Source organism: Nicotiana tabacum, unplaced genomic scaffold, assembly GCF_000715075.1.
Source record: "Nicotiana tabacum cultivar K326 unplaced genomic scaffold, ASM71507v2 Un00014, whole genome shotgun sequence".
Classification (NCBI taxonomy): domain Eukaryota; kingdom Viridiplantae; phylum Streptophyta; class Magnoliopsida; order Solanales; family Solanaceae; genus Nicotiana; species Nicotiana tabacum.
Window position 1 is genome coordinate 285,001 of NW_027438252.1, and position 7,400 is coordinate 292,400.

The following is a 7,400-nucleotide window of genomic DNA, read 5'->3' on the forward strand; positions in this document are numbered from 1 at the left end:
CGGGAGCCGTGGACCCCGATCGCCTAAAATTTTTCGGGCCATAAAATACGACCTAAGGAACCATAGTCACCGCCCCGCCATGATCGTTCCTCATTTATTGCGTTTTTCGGGGAAAAAGCTAGAAATCCGCTCGATTACCATCTTTTTATGTGCCCCACGCCTTCCGAGTGGGCCGGGCCGCCGGACTCGGATCGCCTAAAAAATTTTCGGGCCATCAATAAGGACCTAAGGAACCATAGTCACCGCCTCGCCATGATCGTTCCTCATTTTTTGCATTTTTTGGCCAAAAAACTAGAATTCCCCCCGATTCCCATATTTTTGTGTGCTATCGCCCACGCCTTCCGAGTGGGTCGGGCCCCCCTGAGCCGGATTGTCTAAAACTTTCCCGGACTATCAAATACGACCTAGGGAACCATAGTCACCGCCCCGCCATGATCGTTCCTAGTCTTTTGCGTTTTTCAGCCAAAAAACTAGAATTCCGCGCGATTTCCATATTTTCGTGTGCCAAGCCCATGCCTTCAAAGGGGTCCCGGGAACCCCGAACCCCGATTGTCTAAAAATTTTCCGGGCCATCAAATATGACCTAAGGAACCATAATAACTACCCCGCCATGATCGTTCCTCATGTTTTGCGTTTTTCGGCCAAACAACTAGAATTTCGCCCGATTCCCATATTTTCGTGTGCTATACCCACGCATTCCGAGTGGTCTCAAGAGCCGCGGAACCCGATCGCCTAAAATTTTTCCGGACTATCAAATAAGACCTAAGGAACCATAGTCACCACCCAGCCATGGTCCTTCCTAGTTTTTTCCGTTTTTCGGCCAAAAAATTAGAATTCCACGCGATTCCCATATTTTCGTGTCTTATAGCCCACGCCTTCCAAGTGAACCCGGGAACTCCGGACCCCTATCGCCTAAAATTTTTACGGACTATCAAATACGACCTAAGGAACCATAGTCACCGCCCAGCCATGATCATTCCTCATTTGTTGCGTTTTTCGGCCAAAAAACTAGAATTCCGCCCGATTACAATATTTTTGTGTGCTATTGCCCTCCCTTCCAAGTGGTTCCGGGAGCCGTGGACCCCGATCTCCTAAAATTTTCCGGGCCATCAAATACGACCTAATGAACCATAGTCACCGCCACGCCATGATCGTTCCTCATTTATTGCGTTTTTCGGCCAAAAAGCTAGAATTTTGCTCGATTACCCTATTTTTGTGTGCCCCATACCTTCCGAGTGGGCCGAGCCGCCGGACTCGGATCGTCTAAAAACTTTTCGGGCCATCAATTAGGACCTAAGGAACCATAGTCACCGCCTTGCCATTATCGTTCCTCATTTTTTGCCTTTTTTGGCCAAAAAACTAAAATTCCGCCCGATTCCCATATTTTTGTGTGCTATCGCCCACGCCTTCCGAGTGGGTCGGGCCCCCCGGAGCCGGATCGCCTAAAAATTTTCCGGACTATCAAATACAACCTCAGAAACCATAGTCACCGCCCCGCCATGATCGTTCCTAGTCTTTTGCGTTTTTCAGCCAAAAAACTAGAATTCCGCATGATTTCCATATTTTCGTGTGCTTTAGCCCACGCCTTCAAAGGGGTCCCGGGAACCCCGAACCCCGATCATCTAAAAATTTTCTGGGCCATCAAATACGACCTAAGGAACTATAGTAACCATCCTGCCATGATCGTTCCTCATTGTTTGTGTTTTTCGGCCAAACAACTAGAATTTCGCCCGATTCCCATATTTTCGTGTGCTATACCCACGCATTCCGAGTGGTCCCAAGAGCCGCGGACCCCGATCGCCTAAAATTTTCCGGACTATCAAATAAGACCTAAGGAACCATAGTCACCGCCTAGCCATGATCGTTTGCTAGTTTTTTCCGTTTTTCGGCCAAAAAACTAGAATTCCGCGCGATTCCCATATTTTCGTGTCCTATAGCCCACGCCTTCCAAGTGAACCCGGGAACTCCGAACCCCTATCGCCTAAAATTTTTCCGGACTATCAAATACGACCTAAGGAACCATAGTCACCACCGAGCCATGATCATTCCTCATTTGTTGCATTATTTTTGGCTAAAAAACTACAATTCCGCCCGATTACAATATTTTTGTGTGCTATTGCCCACCCTTCCAAGTGGTTCCGGGACCCCCAGACCCCGATCGCCTAAAATTTTTCCGGACTATCAAATATGACCTAAAGGTACCATAGTCACCGCCTAGCCATGATCGTTTGCTAGTTTTTTCCGTTTTTCGGCCAAAAAACTAGAATTCCGCGCGATTCCCATATTTTCGTGTCCTATAGCCCACGCCTTCCAAGTGAACCCGGGAACTCCGGACCCCTATCGCCTAAAATTTTTCCGGACTATCAAATACGACCTAAGGAACCATAGTCACCGCCCAGCCATGATCATTCCTCATTTATTATGTTTTTCGGCCAAAAAACTAGAATTTCGCCCGATTACAATATTTTTGTGTGCTATTGCCCACCCTTCCAAATGGTTCCGGGACCCCCGGACCCCGATCGCCTAAAATTTTTCCGGTCCGTCAAATACAACCTAAGGAACCATAGTAACCGCCATGCGATCATCGTTTCTCATTTTTAGCATTTTTCGGCCAAAAAACTAGAATTACGCCCGATTCCCATATTTTTGTGTGCTATACCCACGCCTTCCAAGTGGTCCGGGGAGCTGCGGACCCCGATCGCCTAAAATTTTTTCGGACTATCAAATACGACCTAAGGTACCATAGTCACCGCCCCACCATGATAGTTCCAAATGCTTTGCATTTTTCGGCCAAAAAACTAGAACTCCGCGTGATTTGCATATTTTCGTGTGCTATAGCTTATGCCTTCCTAGTGGTCCCGGGAGCCGTGGACCCCGATCGCCTAAAATTTTTCGGGCCATAAAATACGACCTAAGGAACCATAGTCACCGCCCCGCCATGATCGTTCCTCATTTATTGCGTTTTTCGGGGAAAAAGCTAGAAATCCGCTCGATTACCATCTTTTTATGTGCCCCACGCCTTCCGAGTGGGCCGGGCCGCCGGACTCGGATCGCCTAAAAAATTTTCGGGCCATCAATAAGGACCTAAGGAACCATAGTCACCGCCTCGCCATGATCGTTCCTCATTTTTTGCATTTTTTGGCCAAAAAACTAGAATTCCGCATGATTCCCATATTTTTGTGTGCTATCGCCCACGCCTTCCGAGTGGGTCGGGCCCCCCTGAGCCGGATTGTCTAAAACTTTCCCGGACTATCAAATACGACCTAGGGAACCATAGTCACCGCCCCGCCATGATCGTTCCTAGTCTTTTGCGTTTTTCAGCCAAAAAACTAGAATTCCGCGCGATTTCCATATTTTCGTGTGCCAAGCCCATGCCTTCAAAGGGGTCCCGGGAACCCCGAACCCCGATTGTCTAAAAATTTTCCGGGCCATCAAATATGACCTAAGGAACCATAATAACTACCCCGCCATGATCGTTCCTCATGTTTTGCGTTTTTCGGCCAAACAACTAGAATTTCGCCCGATTCCCATATTTTCGTGTGCTATACCCACGCATTCCGAGTGGTCTCAAGAGCCGCGGAACCCGATCGCCTAAAATTTTTCCGGACTATCAAATAAGACCTAAGGAACCATAGTCACCACCCAGCCATGGTCCTTCCTAGTTTTTTCCGTTTTTCGGCCAAAAAATTAGAATTCCACGCGATTCCCATATTTTCGTGTCTTATAGCCCACGCCTTCCAAGTGAACCCGGGACTCCGGACCCCTATCGCCTAAAATTTTTACGGACTATCAAATACGACCTAAGGAACCATAGTCACCGCCCAGCCATGATCATTCCTCATTTGTTGCGTTTTTCGGCCAAAAAACTAGAATTCCGCCCGATTACAATATTTTTGTGTGCTATTGCCCTCCCTTCCAAGTGGTTCCGGGAGCCGTGGACCCCGATCTCCTAAAATTTTCCGGGCCATCAAATACGACCTAATGAACCATAGTCACCGCCACGCCATGATCGTTCCTCATTTATTGCGTTTTTCGGCCAAAAAGCTAGAATTTTGCTCGATTACCCTATTTTTGTGTGCCCCATACCTTCCGAGTGGGCCGAGCCGCCGGACTCGGATCGTCTAAAAACTTTTCGGGCCATCAATTAGGACCTAAGGAACCATAGTCACCGCCTTGCCATTATCGTTCCTCATTTTTTGCCTTTTTTGGCCAAAAAACTAAAATTCCGCCCGATTCCCATATTTTTGTGTGCTATCGCCCACGCCTTCCGAGTGGGTCGGGCCCCCCGGAGCCGGATCGCCTAAAAATTTTCCGGACTATCAAATACAACCTCAGAAACCATAGTCACCGCCCCGCCATGATCGTTCCTAGTCTTTTGCGTTTTTCAGCCAAAAAACTAGAATTCCGCATGATTTCCATATTTTCGTGTGCTTTAGCCCACGCCTTCAAAGGGGTCCCGGGAACCCCGAACCCCGATCATCTAAAAATTTTCTGGGCCATCAAATACGACCTAAGGAACTATAGTAACCATCCTGCCATGATCGTTCCTCATTGTTTGTGTTTTTCGGCCAAACAACTAGAATTTCGCCCGATTCCCATATTTTCGTGTGCTATACCCACGCATTCCGAGTGGTCCCAAGAGCCGCGGACCCCGATCGCCTAAAATTTTCCGGACTATCAAATAAGACCTAAGGAACCATAGTCACCGCCTAGCCATGATCGTTTGCTAGTTTTTTCCGTTTTTCGGCCAAAAAACTAGAATTCCGCGCGATTCCCATATTTTCGTGTCCTATAGCCCACGCCTTCCAAGTGAACCCGGGAACTCCGAACCCCTATCGCCTAAAATTTTTCCGGACTATCAAATACGACCTAAGGAACCATAGTCACCACCGAGCCATGATCATTCCTCATTTGTTGCATTATTTTTGGCTAAAAAACTACAATTCCGCCCGATTACAATATTTTTGTGTGCTATTGCCCACCCTTCCAAGTGGTTCCGGGACCCCCAGACCCCGATCGCCTAAAATTTTTCCGGACTATCAAATATGACCTAAAGGTACCATAGTCACCGCCTAGCCATGATCGTTTGCTAGTTTTTTCCGTTTTTCGGCCAAAAAACTAGAATTCCGCGCGATTCCCATATTTTCGTGTCCTATAGCCCACGCCTTCCAAGTGAACCCGGGAACTCCGGACCCCTATCGCCTAAAATTTTTCCGGACTATCAAATACGACCTAAGGAACCATAGTCACCGCCGAGCCATGATCATTCCTCATTTGTTGCATTATTTTTGGCCAAAAAACTACAATTCCGCCCGATTACAATATTTTTGTGTGCTATTGCCCACCCTTCCAAGTGGTTCCGGGACCCCCGGACCCCGATCGCCTAAAATTTTTTTGGGCCGTCAAATATGACCTAAGGAACCATAGTAACCTCCCCGCGATCATCGTTTCTCATTTGTTGCGTTTTTTGGCCAAAAAACTAGAATTCCGCCCGATTACAATATTTTTGTGTGCTATTGCCCACCCTTCCAAGTGGTTCCGGGACCCCCGGACCCCGATCGCCTAAAATTTTTCCGGACTATCAAATATGACCTAAAGGTACCATAGTCACCGCCCCACCATGATCGTTCCAAATGCTTTGCATTTTTCGGCAAAAAAACTAGAACTCCGCGCGATTTGCATATTTTCGTGTGCTATAGCTTACGCCTTCCGAGTGGTCCCGGGAGCCGTGGACCCCGATCTCCTAAAATTTTCCGGGCCATCAAATACGACCTAATGAACCATAGTCACCGCCATGCCATGATCGTTCCTCATTTATTGCGTTTTTCGGCCAAAAAGCTAGAATTCCGCTCGATTACCCTATTTTTGTGTGCCCCACGCCTTCCGAGTGGGCCGAGCCGCCGGACTCGGATCGTCTAAAAACTTTTCGGGCCATCAATTAGGACCTAAGGAACCATAGTCACCGCCTCGCCATGATCGTTCCTCATTTTTTGCCTTTTTTGGCCAAAAAACTAAAATTTCGCCCGATTCCCATATTTTTGTGTGCTATCGCCCACGCCTTCCGAGTGGGTCGGGCCCCCCGGAGCCGGATCGCCTAAAATTTTTCCGGATTATCAAATATGACCTAAGAAACCATAGTCACCGCCCCGCCATGATCGTTTCTAGTCTTTTGCGTTTTTCAGCCAAAAAACTAGAATTCCGCACGATTTCCATATTTTCGTGTGCTTTAGCCCACGCCTTCAAAAGGGTCCCGGGAACCCCGAACCCCGATCATCTAAAAATTTTCTGGGCCATCAAATACGACCTAAAGAACTATAGTAACCATCCCGCCATGATCGTTCCTCATTTTTTGTGTTTTTCGGCCAAACAACTAGAATTTCGCCCGATTCCCATATTTTCGTGTGCTATACCCACGCATACCGAGTGGTCCCAAGAGCCGCGGACCCCGATCGCCTAAAATTTTCCGGACTATCAAATAAGACCTAAGGAACCATAGTCACCACCTAGCCATGATCGTTTGCTAGTTTTTTCCGTTTTTCGGCCAAAAAATTAGAATTCCGCGCGATTCCCATATTTTCGTGTCCTATAGCCCACGCCTTCCAAGTGAACCCGGGAACTCCGGACCCCTATCGCCTAAAATTTTTCCGGACTATCAAATATGACCTAAGGAACCATAGTCACCACCGAGCCATGATCATTCCTCATTTGTTGCATTATTTTTGGCCAAAAAACTACAATTCCGCCCGATTACAATATTTTTGTGTGCTATTGCCCACCCTTCCAAGTGGTTCCGGGACCCCCAGACCCCGATCGCCTAAAATTTTTCTGGGCCGTCAAATATGACCTAAGGAACCATAGTAACCTCCCCGCGATCATCGTTTCTCATTTGTTGCATTTTTTGGCCAAAAAACTAGAATTCCGCCCGATTACAATATTTTTGTGTGCTATTGCCCACCCTTCCAAGTGGTTCCGGGACCCCCGGACCCCGATCGCCTAAAATTTTTCCGGACTATCAAATACGACCTAAGGTACCATAGTCACCGCCCCACCATGATCGTTCCAAATGCTTTGCATTTTTCGGCTCAAAAACTAGAACTCCGCTCGATTTGCATATTTTCGTGTGCTATAGCTTACGCCTTCCGAGTGGTCCCGGGAGCCGTGGACCCCGATCGCCTAAAATTTTCCGGGCCATCGAATACGACCTAAGGAACCATAGTCGTCGCCCCGCCATGATCGTTCCTCATTTATTGCATTTTTCGGCCAAAAAGCTAGAATTCCGCTCGATTACCATATTTTTATGTGCCCCACGCCTTCCGAGTGGGCCGGGCCGCCGGACTCGGATCGCCTAAAAAGTTTTCGGGCCATCAATTAGGACCTAAGGAACCATAGTCACCGCCTCG